General features: G+C 36.6%; 1 non-coding gene across 1 annotated transcript; it reads left to right on the top strand.

Moving 5' to 3' along the window:
* Positions 1 to 9524: 9524 nt before the first annotated feature.
* On the top strand, positions 9525 to 9631 carry LOC111726884. Its single transcript, XR_002774559.1, has one exon. It is a non-coding gene; the product is annotated as a U6 spliceosomal RNA (small nuclear RNA).
* The last annotated feature ends 12122 nt before the right edge of the window (positions 9632 to 21753 follow it).

Here is a 21753-nt window from a genome sequence, read left to right as displayed (position 1 = left end):
ATCATCATGCTTTAGGTCATCACATCATCAGGCTAAGTTAGGTCATCATGTCATCATGCTTTAGGTCATCACATCATCATGCTTTAGGTCATCACGTCATCATGCTTTAAGTCATCACGTCATCATGCTTTAGGTCATCATGTCATCAGGTTAATTTAGGTCATCATGCTTTAGGTCATCATGTCATCAGGTTAATTTAGGTCATCATGTTTTAGGTCATCATGTCATCATGCTTTAAACATTATGTGTTCCAGTGTTATCTTTTGTGTTTCAGATATGCTACTTAATGGGTCAAATAGTAGACTGTCACTTTTAGAAAGACACAGTTCTTCTTTCTAAGTACCCATGGAAACCATGGACATATATAAAATGGACATGAGATGACTCTGAAAAGTGGGAGAAGAAAGTTGACCATCTAGGGCCAAAGACCAAGAAACAACAGCCAGTCCCCTGGGTTTTCACCTTGACTCACAGATCCTGGCCTTGATCCCAGAGAGAGCAGAAAGCCAGATGCACCATTGGGCCCTCTCCCCCCAAAAAGTCTCATAAAAAGCCTGGTCTCCTTAGGCAAAGAAAACACCTATTAAGACACAAAACTTGTAAACAGTAACAGCTCTATTCCAGCCAACATCACAGGAGAAAAACTACGGCTCTGCTATCCCCAGAAAGGGCTGAGCAGAGGCTGCAGAGATCCGTCCTCACACCCCAGTGAGAGCTGAGAAGACATGCCCAGCACAGACCCGTGGCCCCAAGTATAGGCAAAACTAACGCCTATATGCCTCTGGCCAAAAAAGCCACTTGAGAGAGAGCAGTGCAGGCATACTTATAAGAAACTGAGGCATAATCTCATGTGGCCAGGTTGGTTGCAGGCCTAAAATGACCAAAGAGTTGGCTGGAATAGCATTTCCAGACTGTGTTAAAGAATTAAGGTTAACTTTATAAGGCCAATGAAAAAGCCCTTTGGAAAACTGGTTAGATACCCATCAGTAACCTTTCCTGATGTGTGGTAAGTGACAAAGGTCGCTTGCTGACGGTCCGGGAATGGTAATGTCATACAGGTATCTAATAGCACAGCTGAAACCTGGGCTCATGAAAGGCTTTTGAGAAGTCCAGCCTGAGAATTTCTTATAAAAGCCTCCAGCAAACCCCCCTGACTTAAGGCCTACGTGGGAGCAGAGGTTTGCACACAAATTCCTGTATGCCCAAGAAGTTTCTCTATGCTTTGCTTAAAGATTCGAAGTAACTGCCTCCAAATGGCATGGTCAGTAGAACAGACATTCAAATCATCTCTTTCCCCCATAGCCTCAGGCTTCATCAGATAAGAGCAAAGAAAGTGATAACTGACAACATGTTCTTCATTAAGTTATGTTAAACTGGGTTACATTGAAAGGGTTATGCTTAAAGGTGAATGTTGGGTGGATTATCAGATTACCAGGGAGGACCTACTTACAGGGCGGGTGGTCATAAGATGTTTAAATGGATTAATGAAGTCATTGATGTCCAGTGCACACGTGCAGAGGGATTGTAATGAGTGTTAATGAGGTCATTGCTGTATAGTGCACAAGCACAAGATTCCCTATATAAACCAACAGTAAATAAAGAAAGCTCCCCATTTTGCCTGAGAGAGCAGATGGTCACCTTTATTTAAAACACAATTTCAATAACCGTGCTTATTCTTTACTCATCGCTTTTCTGTGAGACCCTTACCACAATACCCGAGAGCCACCTGCGGTGCAGGGCTGCAAATCAGAAAATTTGGACTCTCAACCCTAATGCTCAGTTGGTAACAAGCATTCTTCACTGCCAGGGACACTGCATGGGCTTCCCAGAGCTCCCCTCCACCAGGCAGTAACAGTGGAAAGGCTCTGCCCACCCTTCTTTGTGTGGCACCCAAAGAAGCCACACAGAGAGGCGGCGCAGTCCTCTCTGTCCATCAGCAAAGGCACTGCTCCTCACGGTGCAAATGGACGTAATGCGGGCCGGCTGGTTGTGAGTGGGAGCCAAGTTGGTCACCTCCACAGTGATGATTTCAAGTCAGGAACCGAGCCTTCCCCAGCACCTTCACAAGGGAAACCCTCCCCTGTGTCCCAGTGGGGTCGGAGGAGGCCTCACGTCGGAGACCCATAATATCCAGAATTCAACCCAAAATTATTTGTCATCACAAGAACCAACATCCTCAAGCAGAATAATGAAAATATTGGAAAAAAAGTTATGGAAGCCAATACCGTGATGATATAAATGCTATGATAAGCAATCGTGCACATGCTTGAAACAAACCAAAACCAGGAAATCTGAGCAAAGAAAAGCCATAAAGAAGAACCCAGTGGAAAATAAAATTAATTAGATCAACACGAGGGTAGAGATGACGAGGTCACTCGGTTTGTGTTTCTAAGGTAAAGCTGGATTTGCAGTTGAGCCCTTCCCCTGGGAGGCGTGGAGTTCATCCTCAGGAGGCGTGGAGTTCATCCTCAGGAGGCGTGGAGTTCACCCTCAGGAGAAGCCCAGGTGAGAACTCAGCATCCTGCTCTGCCCTCCTACTCCCGTGTCCAGTCAAATATACTTTTGTTTTGTTTTGCTCTCATATCAGAATGTAGTTGTTTTTCTGTTAGTCTCATATTAGCGCTAAGTACATGGGTACTTGCATTTCCATTTTTGTGACCAAGTGGAAATTTAGAAAACTAAAATAACTGAAATTTTTTAACATTAGATGTTCTCAACAGTAACAAAGATAAAAAGAAAATAATCTGTGAACATGAAGAATTCACACTAGAAAATACCCAGTGGCTTCTGTTTATGAGAGAAAGGGGAATTAAAAAAATATAAAGAGAGCCTGAGGGAAAAATAGAGCAATAATAAGATTCGTGTCATTACATGCCTGGAAAGAGAGGAAAAAGCAGATGGATCTATAAAGTATACACAGGAAATATGACCCAAACTTCCAAATGTCAGAAAAGACCTACAACACTCGTTGACAAGTGGAGTGAGCCCGAAGGCAGCATAACCCAAAGAAACACACATTAAGATCCACCACAGTCAAATACGTGAAAACCAAGACAAAGAAAATTGCAAGAAGGAAAATAGCAAGAGGAAAAATGAGATTTTTCTTACAGGAAAAAATAATTTAAAAACAGTGGATTTTTCATCAGAAAGCATGGAGATCAGCATAAAATGATACACTTTTTAATGCTGAAAGAAAAAAATACTACATCTTACAACCAATAAAAATATCTTTATCAGAAATGAAGGAAAATGATACTCTCAAATGAAAGGAATGTAAGAAATTTTGTTTTATGAGACGGACCATAAAATAACAGCTAAGGGAAATTCTCTAAATAGAAAGAAAATAATCAAATGAGGAAAACTGTAACATCAAGAAGAACAAAACATTTTCTTATCTTCTTTAGTTTTCAATGCTTAATTGTTAAAGTAAAAATTATTAAGCTGTCTGATATGGTTCTAAATTATAAAAGGAAATATTCAAGGTAGTTACAAAGTTGGAAAGTTAAAGGAAATTACTCAAACTGACAAAATGTTGACACAAGTAAAAAGTTATATGAGTAGAATATAATACCAAAAGCAATTAGTAAAAGAAAAAAATGTACAAAGAAATACACTGGAAACATACTGTGCATATTCCAAAATAAAGTTTTAAAAATGCAAAATTACTCACACACAAGCTGTAATTATCACTCAAGATTTTGTATCCTGAAAACCTAAATTTCATAAATAAAGGAGAAATAAAGTTTTCCCTAGATAAGCAAACCCTAAAGAAATCTGTCCCCACTGGAATTGTCATACATAAAGAAAAAAAAAATGCTTAAATGTGTTCTGTGTCCACAAGTGTCACCCCAAACTTAAAACTTACGGCTCTTATCAAACAATAACACCAGGGGAGAAAACAAAGAAACTAAAAATCAAAATGAGGACAGAACGGTAGGACAGTGTCTCCATCTCCATACTTTAATAACATTAAATATGAAAGGGCCATTGTCACCCTAAAAAGATGCAGCCCAAATGTGCAAGGCTCGGTAATTAAGTTCAAAATGGGCTTTGAGGGTGGTCTAGGCATTGGGATCAGGGCATAGCTGTGCAAGGGGAACCATGATGTTCAGCAAGGCGGTGTGGAGCACTTGATCTGGGGTGGGTTTGCGAACTTAATTGTTAACACTCATAAATAAATTCAGCAAATTCTCAAGGAACAAAATCAGTGTACACAAATCAGTAGCATTTCTATATGTTAATAACAGTCAATCTTAGAGTCACATGAAGAACTCAATACCATTTAAAATAGCTATAAAGTCATCTCTCTTCCATGAGAGGGACCCACTTCCAACTCTCTTTGGAAGTGCCTTGAACTTACTCTTTCTTCTTCCTAAATAAAATCTATTTATTATCCTGAAAAAAATAAAAATGAAAAAATAAAATAGCTATAAAGCAAATAAAATACCTCAGAAGATATTTAAATGAGACAGTGAATGAGCTCTATAAAAAGAACTATAAAATACCAATTAAAGAAATTATGGATGACATAAAGAAATTGAAAAACATCCTGTGCTCATGGGTTGGAAGAAGCCACACTGTAGAAATGTACAACAGGCTGAATGCAATCCCCATCAAAATACCAACACATCGTCCTTCTCAGACCTAGAAAACAAATCCTATGCTTTAGTTGGCACCAAAAAAGATCCCAAATAACCAAAGCAATCTGACACGAAAACAAAAGAAAAGCAACCAAAAAATCCCTAAAATCTGGAGATAACACATTACCTGACCTCAACTTATTCTGTAAGGCTGTAGTAACCATAACCACAAGGTACTGGTATAAAGATAGTGACATGGATCAATGGACCAGAATAGAGAATCCAGCCGAAAACCAGAGAGCTCTGACTGACTGACTTCCAACAGAGCAGGCAAACTGTTTGCTGGAGAAAGGACGCCCTACTCACAGCTGGAGCCGGAAACACTGGGTAGCCACACGCAGAGGATGAAACACCATCTCTGTCTCTCACCACACATAAACATTTTACACAAGATGAATTAAATATCTAAATGCAAGACCTGTAGCCATAGAAATTCCAGAAGAAACCATGGAAGGAACTCTTCTAAATGTTGGTATGGGTAAAACTTTATGACTCAGACCCCAAAGGCAAACCTGAAAGCAACAAAAACAAATATATGGGATTTAATTAAATTAAAAAAATTTCTATACAGAAAGGGAAATAATCAAGAGAGTAAATAAACAACCTATATATTGGAGGAAAATATTCAGAAACTATACCTCCAAGAAAGGCCCAAGAACTAGAATCTACAAGGAATGCAAACAAGTCAGCCAGAAAAACCCAATAATGCCGTGAAAAAGCAGGCAAAAGACACGCGATTAATACAATTGACTTGATTTCTACCAGAACTGAGTTTTTCACTTTTCTTTGCAGTTTTTGGCTGGGGCTGGGTTTGAACCTGCTACCTCCTGTATATGGGGCTGGTGCTCTACTTCTTTGAGCCACAGGCACTGCCTGGGAACTGAGTTTTTTCAAAAGAAATTATTAAAAATGGACAACAGATATATAAAAAATGCTCACCATCACTAATTATCAAGGAAATGCAAATGAAAACCACAATGAGATAACACCTTACCCCCATTAGAATGGCCGCTACCAAAAAATAAGAAATGAAAAATCATATGATGGTGTGCATGCGGTGAGAAAGAGACTCTTATTAGTGTGACTAAAATAATGTCAAAGGCGTCTTACAGGACAATGGGAACCATAGTCTCTTGTCAATCATTGGTTTGTGAAATGTGTTCAATAATGTTCTGCCTGACCTCCCTCATTCTAATTCCTAAAACAACATTTATGGGAGATGTTATAGACGAAGAGTATGTGACAAAAATGTTTCATATTCACAGATAAATTAATTAGATTCTTTCTTAAATACAGGGGAATGGAAATTTGTAGATAAATGTAACTCTATGTTGAAAGAGTTGAATATTCCTTTCAACATTTTACAAAATATTTGCACAATATTTGCAAAATATTCTCTACATGTGGCCACTTCTGTGTAAAATTTTATAATATTTTATAAGTAAAAGTACATTTAACCTACAATTTTCCATTTTCCCTATGTGTGGTGAGTTTGGGGACACATCCTCAAAATTATGTTTAAAGGATTTTCCAAGGAGACTCCCATACTTATGCCCTCTTCTCTTGAACAAAATTCTAATCAATATATTACTAATTATATATTTTCATATATATACATATATATATACCTATAAACTACTTATAAAACTGAAAATACACTTGTATTTTTAAAAAGTATTCACTTTCTAAAATACCACCTTTATCTTCCTATAACCTGTGTGCCTCTTACAATGAGGTCAAGCAAGTCGAGGTATCTTTTTACTGTTATCAACTTGCATTTGCTGCTAATGTCCATGCCTCCCAGCTTTCCCAGAAATTGAGGGAAAATCTGACATAATACGCAATATTGTGGGACTCTGACTTCTCTTGTTGTAACTGTCCACATAGTTGCAGAACTTTCAGGTAGGAAAAAAAAAATCTATCTATCTATATATATAGATAGCACAATCATTGGTTGCTTTTTTAGCTATCCGGCAGAAAAAACCAGATCTCAGAAAAATTAAGATCTTTGGAAATCACCAGTGCCCAGTGCTACAGGGGTAATTTCTATTGTGTGTTTTATGTGTCTCACTTCAATCTATCCTAATTTCCTCTCAATCTCTGCTGCATTCGTGGAACTCTGCCGTCAAGGACACAGTGACCCTTAGATGTTGACTAAATGGGCCTGTGAACCACTGGCTCCAGCTCTTACTTCTCTGTGACGCCACCACCTGCCTGTGTGTCTCTGCTTATTCCCCCAGTTTCTAGTCTTTTACTTCTAAGTAAAACATTTCGATTTTTATTTATTTATTTATTTTGCAGTTTTTGGCTGGGGCTGGGTTTGAACCCGCCACCTCCAGTATATGGGGCCGGTGCCCTACTCCTTTGAGCCACAGGCACCGCCCAACATTTCTATTTTTAAAGGGTTCTGTTTTCAACCTTCTCTTCTGCCAGTTCTGATGGAAATGAGGACAATTGTCCCAAACTCAGGTCTTTAACACCCACCCATGTCCCACGATTTCTTAGTTGAATCTGACAGCCCCTTGTCTTCTGCTGACCTCTTTTTTCTTCTTCATATTTGTCCCTTTTTTCTTTTCTCTAGTCTCCAATTATTGTTTTAAGATGTTTAATTTGGATCATGTCACACTCCCATGAGTCAAACGGTTCTAACTTACTGCCTTACACATGTGATGAAGGATCCTGTATGATCTCCACTTGTCTCTTTGATCTAATGGCTCTGCCCTTTCTTATCCTACTGCAGCCTGCATTCAAATTTCTAATCGCTCTGCACCATTGGCTATCTCTAAACTCTTCACCAGACTACAGCTTCTGTTTATGACCTGTGTTCATTCATTCACTCGAAACACATTTTGTAAGCACCAATTATACCTCTTGCATGGCCAGTATCAGCCAGTTCCATTCCCTGTTGCTGACTGTATCTACTGATGTTTACATATTAAAAGTAAAAAGTATTTTAAAAAAATTTGTTAATTTATTTAAATACAACAAAGTTAAATATATTATGTGCTGGTAAAATGGCATTCTTTTACTTAAAAACTAGTTTGAAAAGCAAAGTGCTTTAGAGACTAGCATTGTTTTACTTTGCAAACATTCTAATGTCTTGTTTTGTAGAAAACAGCTGTGTTTTCATATCTTCTTCATTCAGTCTGCACAATCATAATGTTTTGTTGACATGTAGAAAGAAACTCTACCCTCACTCTTTTATCAGTTAGAAATAAGAGTAATCAAATATCATTATTAGGAAATAGTAGTCATTATTTAATGGCATCCCTAAGCTTTGTAATTGCTAGCTACTCTAAAGGTAGACACAGTGAATTATTAAACATCATTGACTGTCTTTCCTTTGCTACTTAAGATCGATTGCTTTCATCTGCATTTGGAACAACTCATTTAATGTCTGTCTGATTTGTAGCAGAATCATTGGTTGCTTCAAAAATACCCTTCGCTGAGTTATGGACTGCTGATATAGAGTACTTTATTATATAACATAAAAGTTATCCTGTGTTAACATCTTTAGCAATGTCACCAGAAAGTTCCTTAAGTATCACACAGATAGCTCTGAAGCTGCAGATGTCAGATTCACATTTGCTAAAATTTTAATTTTCACTTGAAGGCTGCAGTTTTCTCATAGGCAACAAATATTGTCAGCTGTGCTTTTTTTTCTTTGAAGTGACAAGCTGTGTTTATTATCAAGAAAATTCTCGTCAAATACCCGATTCCAAATCATAGTTTATTTTGATGGTCACTCTTTGAAATAAATATAGTATTTCACTGGAAAACATATACAGCTAGTTTAGCTTGCAACTCAATTACACAAGAGCTTTTCGCTAAATATGGAGTTTACATATTTAACAGAAGCTTTTCACGTCTATATTCTACTTAAGAATACATATATCCAATAGTGGACATTCAGAGACATTGATGAGTACACCACTCTGTCAAGGACATTCTCGGGTGAAACTGATTTTCTCTTTGATTTGCCTGCTTGGTAGATAAGAATGTCGTGACTGGTGTACCATGTTCCTGAATTTAGTGGAGTTTCATTTAACTAGCAGTTTCTAACCATTGTTGAAAATATCAAGACTTAGAAAAAGGAAAATATTATCTTATAATAAGAAGCACTTTCAAATGTTAATATATTGAATTAACACTGAAGATCTTCTGGGGAGATTATATTGAGGACTCTGACAAGTATGTGGGATGAAGTTTGAGATCCACTGTTCTAAGTGATAATCAACATTTATTATGGATTTCTCATTTTACTATAATGAATTAAGTACCTTATCTTTTCATAAACTAAATGATGTAACCCATCATTTTATTAGGAAGATGGTGTTATGTTTCTTTTATTAGTGAAGAAACTTAGGGGGAGAAAGTGAAGTAAATGCCTGGTTTTACATAGATAATAAGCAGTAAATTTAGGGTTTGAATTCATGCAGCTTGATTTCAAAGTCCACCAATTTGTAGGTCTGTTTTATAGTTTTTCTTTATAAACGGAAACCATATTTTCAAACCCAGTGCATAAAATATGGTAAGAACTCAAAATATGTTGATTATGTAATTTTTATGTAATATTGAGATATCCCAATATTTCCATTTCTTTAAATGCATTTAGTAAAAGTATAGGTCAGGAAAATCAAGCTTTCTCAGAAAAATAGGGAAGAAAACAAATGTGAAACTCTAGACTAGAAAAAATTTTCCCACTGGATGAGATACTACTGACAAAATTGAAAAATCTTACTGCCATGGGAGGTATTTGTCAGTAGTCACATCAATAGCAACTGTTTAACATAATTTTTAGAGCCTGTGACTCTTTCTCTTTGTCCCTTTCTTACACTTCTCAAAACTTCCAAGTAAAAAAATACCAAAAAGTTACTGTTTTCAGTGCTCACTTTGGCAGCACATACACTCAAATTGGAATAATACAGAGAAGATTAGCATGGCCCCTGCAGGAGGATGACACGCACATTTGTGAAGCGTTCCATATTTAAAAAAAAAAAAAGTTAATGTTTTCAAAGTCACGTTGAGTTGTCTTTTCATTCTTTTTGGGGAAGCAACAAGGCCCTACAAAGATATCTTATGTAACAAGCCCTTAAATATTGAAAAAATAAAGTAGTTCATACCAAAATAACATTTAGAGGCCCAAGTCAATATTACATATTAAAATAAACAAATTTTCAGTCGTTACTTTGTAATATGTAACATCTGTTCAATTTCCACGCTATCAAAAATATGAATGAGAATATAGAGAGAGAATCAAATCCAGAACCTGTAAGACTTTGAAGCTGTTAAATTTAGATATTCACATACAAAAGAAAAGAGTGAACAATGCATGGCACGTTTAATTCTTGAGATCTGTCACTATAAATTTTCTAGATATTTCCAAATAAAAGACAGTAGGGAAGAAACACAGTGTTTCCAAGCATATATTACAAACTGGCAAAGGTGTGAGAGGAGGTTGCCATCAGCTTCAGCAGCGCTGTAAATTTATACCATTTCTTGAGTTAAAAGGTGATAAGTTGTTTCCCTTATCCATCACATTTTACTTTATCTATTATCCTTACACACAAATCAGGCTGAAACATTGCATTTTCTGAAGTGATAAGTGTTATTAACAGTAAATAATACAGTGTTGCTCAGTAAAAGGAGGACCTGTAGAAAGTGACTAAAATGATCTCCATGTGACTGCTGCCATCACAGCCTGTTCAACTGTACTCACATGGCCCTGATATTCCACTGCAGTGCACATGGTCAACTCATGGATTATTAACGCTAAAATGTATTCACTGTGTATGATACAAAAAATGAGCAGAGATGTTTAGATGGTATGTAAGTCACCATGAAAATAACAGTAGTGTACAGATTCCCCATGAGTTTAAACATGAAATTCTTATTGTTTAAAATAGAAAAATTGGGGTGATATAGGCATAATGTATTTTATACAATCCAAGTTTTATTATATCTTATCTACTGAGTAGACATCAATAAACTAAACATTTCCAAATTAGTAGAATAAAAGACACAAAAGTAAAAGTAAATTATTCTGAAGCTAGAATAGTACTTTGAGCCTCCTTATTTGAGGCCCAAATCCACCATAAGTTAATTAACAGCCCAATTATGCCTAGTATTAGATATGTTTATCCAAATAAAAGTTATCTTTGGTGTGAACAGGGGAAAATAAACTAAATGTTAATTCACATTTTAAAAATTTCATTTCGCACGCCACACGAATTTAGTTTTATTTCACTTACATAAGGAAAAGAATAAAATAATATATATAAGAAATAAATTCTGAGGTAAAATCCATCACAAAGAATAAAAAGAAAACTGTAGGACCATCAGTGGAGGAGAAGTACAACCCGGAGTGTGTGGGGTCGACCTTGCACCAGGACCTGGCTGAGAATGAACTTGAGACAGTGTGAGACCAGGAGTAGCCGTCTCGGGAAGCACAGATTTGCAGGAGGGAGAAGCAAACTTAAAGGTGAAAATATCTCCTGGAGGCATGGTGGTGACAAGAGATAAAGAAGCATGTGGTGGAAACCGTGGATCTTGCTTGGCGCCTGTGGCTCAAGCAGCTAAGGCGCCAGCCACATACACCTAAGGTGGCGGGTTCAAATCCCCAGCCCGGGCCCGCCAAACAACAATGATGGCTGCAACCAAAAAAAAAAAAAAAGAAACTGTGATTTTATAGAAACACTGTCATAAAAAGAAACTCCAACTCTTTGCCCCTCAACAAAGACTCTGTATCCTAAAGAAGTTGCACCTGTCTGTAATGTACCAAAATAACATCCTGTTATGACCAAATAAACCCATTAAGCTACCCCAAGTCAAATTTCCTTTTGAGAAAATTATAATGACTGGTTCAAGAAAAAATAAGATTTTTCCAAGTTAACAAAGACTTCTAAAAATGATTATTTTTCAAAGAAAGAGAAAATTTGATTTTACAAAGTCTGATGACTAAATGTGCCAACCACCAAGTTAAAAATAATCACATCTTTTATAATAACATATTCTTGATAGAGCAATTGAAACGTAAAGCAAATACCTGGGATCGTGAAGTTGCACAATAATATGGACATGGTGAGAACCCAGAATAGTGGGAAAGGAGTGTTGACTGATATGGGAAGTTTTCTCTTGGAACTTAGGGTGTGTTTATCTCAAAAAGAAAGTTGGACTTTCAAGTATCTGATGGATGAAGAAATTTAAATGAATATATAAAGAGGAGACATGAGGAGAGAAATAAAACACTTTTAAGGGAAAAAAACAAAATAATAAATAAGTTATAAAGATTCACTGAGAAATGGATGAAAGATCAGACTACTGTGTTACAGGAAGAGAGAAGATGATGAGGAAAAGGAAGGGAGGAGAGTCAGAGGAAATGGGGCACCCTGATATTTTAAACCTTAATCCAAAAAGTACCCAGGAGAAAAAGACAATACGCATCTCCATCTTTAAAAATAAGTCATTTGCATGGACATAGTACCCTGAAACATTCACCTTTGAGCAAATTTTAATGTAACAATTAATTTGCTGCCACCTGCTCTTACCCACATCTACCACTTACTGGTCTGGAGGTTGAACTGCACAACGCAGTGCGAAACTGGCTTTCATACCTGACAGCCTGGGGACAGAGAAAAGTGTCCTCATATCTGCATCATGCTGGCCCCTGGGAGGTAGTGAACCTGCTCACCCACTCAGCACAGGGCTCCTTCAATCAGCATCAGAGAAACCCTCCAAACAAAGACAATCTATAACCAGGAGACAAACACGGGGCTTCACCACAGAAGCCCCAGAACCAAAGACCCAGCACAGCATATAACAGTCACATCCTCCCTGGGAAAAAAGTCCTGTCCAAATGAAATTAGACTCAAAAATAAGAAGAAGAGATAGCTTATTCAAATGAGAAGTGGCCAAAGAAGTAATTCTGAAAATATAAAAAGCAGAGTGTTAAAACACCCACAAAGGTTTATATTAACTCTTCAGCAAAGGATTTTAAACAACATGAAATCTTAGAAACAGCAGATGAAGAACTCAAAAATATTGATTTTAAATAAACTCAGTGAGATTCAAGAAAACATTGAAAAACCCAAACAACAAATTTAGAAAAACAATACAAAATATGAATAAAAAAACGACAACGTGATACATATTTAAATAACATTTATAAATTTAATATTCATTGAAGGACTTACAAAATACAATTGAAAGCTTTGGACATAGACTTCACCAAGCGGAAGGAAGTATTTCAGAGACTGAAGACAGTTTTTATGAATTAACCAAGTGAAACAAACATAAAGAAAAAAATTAAGAAATGAACAAAGCCTAGAGAAATATAGTATTATATAAAACATCCAAACCCACAAGCCATAAGTATTCCTGAGAAAGAAGAACTAACAAAAAGTGTGGGGAACCTATTTGATGCAAATTTCAAGGAAAAATTTCCCTGGTCTTGGTAGAAATTTAGTCATCCAGATATGAGAAGCTCAGGGAACACCAAGGAGATATATTATAAGACAGACTTTACCAAGATATATCATCATCAAATTATCTAAAATCAATGTGAAAGAAAAAATCCTAACATCAGCAAAAGAGAAATGTCTAATAACCTATAAATGAAATCCTCTTGGACTACCAGAAGACTTCTCAGCAGAAACTTTATGAACCAGGAGAGATTGGAGACCTATTTTCAAAAGACAAAACTGTCAACCACAAAATTTTATCTGGCAAAACACAGCTTCATAAATGAAGGATAAATAAAGTCCTTCCCAGACCTCAAACGCTAGGGGAATTTGTTACCACTAGATCAGCCCTAAGGGAAATGCTCAAAAGAGTTCTAAACATAAAAATAAAATGTTCATACTTTTGCCATAATAAAAACTTGGATAGCATAAAACACATGAGTCTTATAAAATAATTACACAATGGAGTCTGTAAAGCAATTAGGTTACCATTAACACTGCAATGGGGACACAGCCTCATCCATCAATACTAATTTTGGATGTAAATAGGCTAATTGCTCCACTTAAAATATACAAATTGGCAGGATGACTTAAAAAAGAAAAGAATCCCGGTATATAACTGTATGATGCATCTCAGAAGATTGGTGAAGATTTCTATAGACTCAAAGGAAGGGGATGGGAAATATTTCATGCAAACAGAAACCAAAAGTATATAGAAGTAGCTATATACTACTTGTGTCAAATAAAATAGACTTTGAATTAACAAGAGTAAAAAAAAAGGCAAAAAATATTATTATATGTTGATAAGGGGAACCAAGCAACAAGAAGATTTAAAATGTTAACTATATGTGCAGCCCAAACTGGAGCAGCCAGATTCACGGAAGGAAAACTCTTCGACATGAGAACAGGAGATGGACAGCAGTACAGTAACTGTGGGTGCCTCACCACTGCAGTGACAGCGCTGTACAGGTCATCAAGGCAGAAAATCAACAACAAAAATCAAGAACTAAAAAAGCACTGGACTTTAATTGCAGTGGAGACCAAATGAACCTAACAGATATTTACAGAATATTCTACCCAACAACTACAGAATATAGATTCTTCCCATAGTCCATGGAACATTTTCCAAGATAGACCATATGTTAGGCCACAAAATAAGTCTTACTAAGTTTAAAATAAATCAAAATCATGTCAAGTATGCTTTCAGATCGCAGTGGAATAAAACTGGATTATAGAAGGGACCGTAAAAACTATACAAATACATAAAAATTAATCAACCTTCGCCTGAATGATCTTTAGGTCAATGATGCAATCAAAACAGAAAATTAAAAAGCTTTCAAAATTAATGACTATAGAAACACATATCAAATTTCCAAAGTACAGAAAGCAGTGCTAAAATCAACGATTACAGTGTTAAATGTCTATAACAAAATGATAGATCACAAATTCCCAGCTTAATGTGGCCCTTCAAGAAACTACAAAAACTAGAACAAACCAAACCCAAAACTAGCAGAAGAAAATAGCAAGGATTGGAGCAGAAGTAAATGAGAGTGGGACAGAAAAATAATCAAGAAAGCAAAGTGTTGGCACTTCCAACAGACAAACAGAATAGATGCACCACGAGCTAGTTTAACCAAGAAAAGTGGGAAGGTTTGAATAGTGGCAATTGGATATGAAAAAGGAGATATACTTGATAAAACTGAAATTCATAAGATTACCAGAGACACCTATGAATATCTCCATATTCACAAATTGAAAAACCTAGAGGAAATGGATGAATTCCTAGAAACACGCAACCTCTCAAGCTTGAATCAGGAAGAAATAGAATTCCTGAATAAACCGGTAATGTCTGGTGGGATTGCGTTGATAAGAAGACACAAAGCAGGGCATAGAGGCTCAGGCCTGCAATCCCAGCACTCTGGGATGAGGCTGAGTGGGGTGGAGTGCTTGGGCTCAGGAGTTCTACCTGAGCAGAAGTGAAAAAAAAAAAAAAATAGAAAAACTAACCGGCGTTGTGGAAGGAGCCTGTTGTCCCAGCTACTGGGAAGATGGAGCCCAAGAGTATGAGGTTGCTGTGAGCTAGGATGCCACAGCACTCTACCCAAGGCACAGAGTGAGACTCTGCGTCTAAAACAAACAAAGCAAAGAAACAAAATGAATACTGGGATGGCACCTGTGGCTCAAAGGATTAGGGCACCAGCCCCATAAGTTGGAGGTGGCAGGTCCAAACCCAGCCCCAGCCAAAAACTTCAAAAAAAAAAAAAGAAAACAAAACAAAACAAAAGCTTCCCAACAATAACCAAAAGACCAGGACCAGATGGATTCATAGCTGAATTCTGCCAGATGTACAAAGAAAAACTGGCACCAGGATTTCTGTAACTTTTCCAAAACTGGAGGAGAAGGATCCTCCCTGAATCACTATAGTGACCAGCATCACCCTGATACTGTATCAGGCAAAGACTCACAAAGAACAACCCCTCTAAAAAAAGAAAAAAAAAAAAGTTACAGGTAGTCCCTGAGTTACAAACACCCAACTTATGTACAACTTGCACTGCCAAACAGGAACTATTATCTTCTCTGAGTTACAAGCATCTGACAGCATCTGACAGACATGTGACTCACACTTACAAATGGAGGCTAGTACAGGTAATCGCTAAATGTGCCTGTTCAAACTTACCTACAAATTCAATGTAAGATCAAATCTGCAGAACCTGTGCCACTCATAACCTGGGAATGTAGCTCCTTAACCAAATCCCAGCAAACCACATTCCACCTCACATCAGAAAAATCATACAACACCAGCAGGTGCCTTTTACTCCAGGGGTGTGAGGTGGGTTCAACACACATGTAGATCAAGAAATGTGATTCAGCACATAAACAAAATTAAAAGCAAAGACTGAATAATCATCTTAACATATGCAGAAAAAGCATTTGTTAAAATTCAACATCACTTCATGCTAAACCCCTTATCCAGTGAGGCATAGAAGGATCACTCAGAATAGTAAAAGCCATCCTAACAAATGCACACCCAAGATCTTTCCTAAAGGGGAAAAGCTGTCTTGGAAGAACACGAGGATGCCCAGTTTGTGACTCCTTCCCAAGTCCTGGGAATTCTCACCAGAGCAACCAGGGAATAGAAAGAAATAAAGGGCACCCCCAAGAGGAGGTAAAATGATCACTGTTTGCTGATAATGGGACCTTACACCTGGAGAACGCTGATGACACCTGCAGACGACGCCTAGGTTTGATAAATGAATTCAGTAAAATTTGGGGATATAAAATCCATGTACAAACATCAGTCATATTTCTATACACTGATAATGACCAACCTAACAATAAAATCAAGAACTCAGTATCATTTACAATCACTACAAAAAAAAAATTAGTAATAAATTTAACCAGGAAAGTGATAATTACAAAACACTCATTAAAGAAATTATAGATGATGAAAACAAATGGAAAAACATCCAGGGTCATGAATTGAAAGGATTGATATCATTAAAATGACCATACTTTCCAAACCAATCTGAAGTTTCAATGTAATTTCTACTACAGTTACAGTAGTAACACCAGTTTTTACAGAATTATAAAAAGCAATCTGGAAATTTATAGGTAACCAAAAATGAGTCTGAATACACACAGCAAGCCTAAGCAAAAAGAACAAAGCCAGAGGCATCACATTACCTGACTTCAAATTACAATACAAGGGTACAAGCAGCCAGGAACACATTGTACTGGTGTAAAAATAGATACAGACATCAGGGAACAGGTAAAGAATAAAGGACAGAATAAAGAATCCAGACAGCTGCAGATGCGCCCGAGGTAGATGGGGCATGAAGAAACAGATTATTCCTCCAAATTATTTTGAAAGAGTCATCAGCGGCTGTAAGTGCATAGTATTCAAGATACACAAAGAGAATATATTTACTGTATTCTCAGGGACCAAACAAAATAAAAATTAAGAATTATTCAAGGTCAAGGCAACAGAAAATTTGAAAAGCAATAAACACAAAACAACAATGAGAAAAATTAATTTTATTAAAAACAAAAAAATGCTGAAGATGCTGAATGAACAAAAAATATTTTAGAAAAACATTTACTATTCTTTCCTAGAGAGGGCCCCTCATTGTGTTGTCAGTGTACCCACAGTCATCCTGTGGACATTCAGTTAAGTTACATGAATTCAGAAGCTAAAAAAAAAATTAAAAAAAAAAAAGAATTCAGAAGCTAAATACTGAAGAAATAATGTTTCTTCTCTGCCTCTTTATTTTATTCTTCTAGTCTGCTTTAATATATTTGGGCCAATAAAACACTGCTTTAATTGATTATACCATATAAAACATTTTAATGTGTTTCCATCACTCATGGAAATGCGATGTCGCAGAGAATAAGCACGCTTATTGAAATTGTGTTTAAAATAAAGGTGACCATCTGCTCGCTCTGGCAATGGCGAGCCTTCTTTATTTACTGTTGGTTTATATAGGGAATCTTGTGCATGCGCACTATACAGCAATGACCTCAGTAATATTCATTACAATCCCTCTGCACATGCGCATTGGACATCAATGACTTCATTAATCCATTTAAACATCTTATGACCAACCGCCCTGTAAGTAGCTCCTCCCTGGTAATCTGATAATCCACCCAACATACACCTTTAACCATAACCCTTTCAACATAACCCAGTTTAACATAACTTAATGAAGAACATGTTGTCAGTTATTACTTTCTTTGTTCTTATCTGATGAAGCCTGAGGCTATGGGGGAAAGAGACAATTTGAATGTCTGTTCTACTGACCATGCCATTCGGAGGCAGTTACTTCGAATCTTTAAGCAAAGCATAGAGAAACTTCTTGGGCATACAGGAATTTGTGTGCAAACCTCTGCTCCCGTGTAGGCCTTATGTCATGGGGTTTTTTTGCTGGAGCCTTTTATAAGGAATTCTCAGGCTGGACTTCTCAAAAGCCTTTCATGAGCCCAAGTTTCATCTGGGCCATTAGATACCTATATGCATTGGGTAAATTCCTCTTCTCTTGAGGTCCCTGAGCACATTTTCGTTCCCATACCTATCAGCAAGCGACCTTCATCACTTACCACAGATCAGGAGAGGTTACTGATGGGTATCTAGCCAGTTTTCCACAGGGCTTTTTCATTGACCTTATAAAGTCAACCTTAATTCCTTAACACAGTCTGGAAATGCTATTCCAGCCAAGCCTTGGTCATGTTAGGCCCACAACTAACCCAGCCATATGGGATTCTGCCTCAGTTTCTCACAAGTACGCCTGCACAAAGTCTTTTCACTGCTCTCTCTCAAATGGCATTTTTGGCCAGAGGCATATAGGCGTTTCACCTATACTAATGTCTGGTGGATTGATTCCTTTCAATTATGTGTCTTGCAGAAACTTTCCTTCAGTCTCTTCATTTATTTGCCCAGATGATCTTGGAATAATTTTGTAAAGTTCTACTTTTTTCAACAAAGTTTCAAATGAAATGGATTGAAATTCATATGAAGTTTTATCAGAAATTAACACTTTTATAATATTGTGTCATTGAATTGAGGAACGAGATATTCTATTAATTTCTGAGTGTCTTTTCTCATGTGCTTAACTGAATAGTGCCCTTTCAAAAGCGTATGATGAAAGATGTGAGGAGTTCATGTCCTCGCTGCCTACCTCTGTGAAAATGCAGAAAGAAAATGATTTTTAATTCTTCTCTTCATGTTGTTTGATGAAGTTTTTTTTTCTTCTTCATTTGGGTCCATCATAGGTCTCACATACCGTTGTATTGGGGTATTACTGTTAATAATATGAATTGAATTTTTTAATTACTATTTCATTATTTATACATTTGTTGATACATTTGTTTACATATTTGTTTGTGAAAACTACTGATTTTGTTATGAACTTTTGTATTGAGATGCTTTTTGAAACACTAGCTTATATGAAACATTCTCGGATAGTGTTAAACACCTTGAGTATGAATATTTCCAAAACTTGATTTAAAGCCTCGTCCTTGCCACTTACTATGTAATCTATGGCAAATAAGTTAATTTTGGGGGACATAATAGGAGAAATGGTTTAATGACGAACATGGGGCACCCTTTTAGGAAACTGAGGGAGGATGGCTGACTTTTCTGTCCATTTAGATTAGATGACACAGAGCACCTGCATTCAATACTGTATTTAGGTATTTACATGAATTTTCATACTAAATTTCACTGTTAAAAAGCCATGCTTGTGTCCATAGATAAACCTGTAATAAATTTGCCTTGTTCAAGCTGTAGCATTCTTTTACCATGCTGATGGAATAAATGTACTAACATTTTCATGAGAAACTGTGTATAATCTTACAATTTTGTGATATAGTTCTTAGATTTTGTTAACTATTTGTGTTTATTCTATATAATGTGTTTGATAGACACATAGACAGGAGAGGTATATTTAAAGTTAAATAAAAAGGGAGTTTAATAAAAATAAATAAATGAATGAATTAAAAAAGGACTTCCCCAAATATGTTAGATACACACCTGAATGGTCATCTGTATTTGGCATATTATTTTAACAAATGCATTTCCAGTATCATTTGTGGTTATACGCTTGTATAGATTATTTAATTTTAATTTATTTAATTTTAATTTCTGAAGCCTATCTGGAATTGACTCTGTGTTCTGATGATGGGCTGCTTTAATCTTGCCCCCCATCTTGCCTCCAATCCTGCTCATGTATAAAGCATTTACCTTGCGGTCAGGGTGCTGTTCACGTCTTTTTGGTTCCCTGTTTCTGTCCACGTGGGAAGGCTACACATGTCCTCTGCCTTCGTGTTGGGTGAGGCCATGTTGTTTGGTTTTGGCCAATAAAACATGAGTGAAATTGATGGATGAACTCTAGAAAGAGGCCGAGTGTGTGACAGTTTCCTTGCTCTCTGAGTCCTTACAAACCACAGAGAGTCTGAAATGTTTTATCACTCTGAGTTCTTGTGTAAAATTGACATGGAAAATAATTAAGAGGTAAGTACTGTTGTAGTGTGACAAATAAATAAATTCCAACTAAGATGGCTATTTAGACGTAATAGGAAAGTAAAAGAAAAGAGCAAAGACAGGGAACCCTCTTTTCAGAATCCTCAGTCCTTTACATTTCCTACTTTTACCACTACCATCACTATTTAAAAGCAAAGCAAAGAAAATAAAAGTAATTATAGCTGCTCTCTCACATAGCATAACGTTTAATATTGCTAAAATCACGTAATATACTTTACGAGTGATTTTATCTATGAATTCATTGAAGAAGAGACACATGTCATTTATAATTGCTCAAGAAATCTGCTGACAAAAACACTTACAGCCTCCGTGAGTAGATGTGTATAAACCATCTGGGAGAGGAGTATTACAGTGTACACAACAAAAATCTTAAACATATCCACATGGTTTCACTCAAGTAACTTCTTAGGATTCCAACCTTAAGGAGTAAGTTGGGTGTTCTTATAATGATAGTTGCAATTATCCTTTAAAATTATTATTTGTGGAAATGATTTTAAAATATCTTGCTTTTAACAAACAGGAGTATCAAATAATTTTTGAGCTATTCAAGCTATAGAATGTTCTGTAACAAATAAATATCATATACTGTAATGAATTTCAAGATATGGACATAATTCCATGGTATAGAGATTTGCTGAAAAATACAAACCAAGCACAGGAAACAGGAATCTAAGCTATTCATAATGTAGGGCGCCTAATATTTGAAAAATCAGATATAATTTATATGAAATATTCACATGTATATTCATAAATGTATTGCCATAGATTTCAAATATTATAAGTTTCTACTCTGAGACTTTTCACATATTTTCTTATTATATTTTGACTTTTCCATATTAAGTCAAAGGCGTGCATGGCCTCAGGAAGCCAATACATTCTCAGAAGCCTTGACATCAAAGATTAAAATTATTTGTGTTTTATATACCAAAATCATCACAAAACTCATGACATAGGTGATTTGGGAAATTTCCCCAGAAGTTTTTTAGGGCCAAATATGCAGCAATTCTGAAATACAGTTTACACTGAACATCCACCTGGGCTCCAAGATTTTACCACTAATATTTGACTCTATTTGCTTTACCACAAGTCTATTCATTTACATATCAGTGTATCTTATTTTTGCATGTCTTTCTTAGTAAATTAACTATATATTAATGATATTGTTACACTTTATTCCAAATACTTCACTGTATATATCAGTAACAAGAAGACTGAATACATAGGCCCGAGCTATGAAAGGTGTGGGGCCTGCTAATTCCTCACAATAGGTTGCTAAGAGGACAAGTGGAAACTGCAGTACTTGGCCTTCTGGGTTACGTAACCATCACCAAGGCAGGAGGGCAGCTCACATCCAGAAAGGCGAGCAGTAGAGGAAACCCTGGCAGGCCAGTGGTCCTGGTAAAGGGCCCAAGCCCCAGCGGAGAAAAGAGAAAGAGTCCACCACAAAGCCCGATAAAAAGACTCAGTCCACTAGACTACTTGCCTTTTTTTGTGCTGTTGAAGTTAATGAAACTACGCTTGTCTCAAAGAAGTTGCTGTACCAGGATGGCTGAGCCTCCTCTTGGCAGAGAAAAGTAGCAGGGCACATCCGGAAGGGTGAACAGTGCCTGAGAAGATC

This window comes from Otolemur garnettii, unplaced genomic scaffold (genome assembly GCF_000181295.1).
Source record: "Otolemur garnettii isolate 467f Iridium unplaced genomic scaffold, OtoGar3 scaffold00084, whole genome shotgun sequence".
In the NCBI taxonomy this organism is placed as follows: Eukaryota; Metazoa; Chordata; class Mammalia; order Primates; family Galagidae; genus Otolemur; species Otolemur garnettii.
This window is presented reverse-complemented; position numbering and strand designations above follow the sequence as displayed.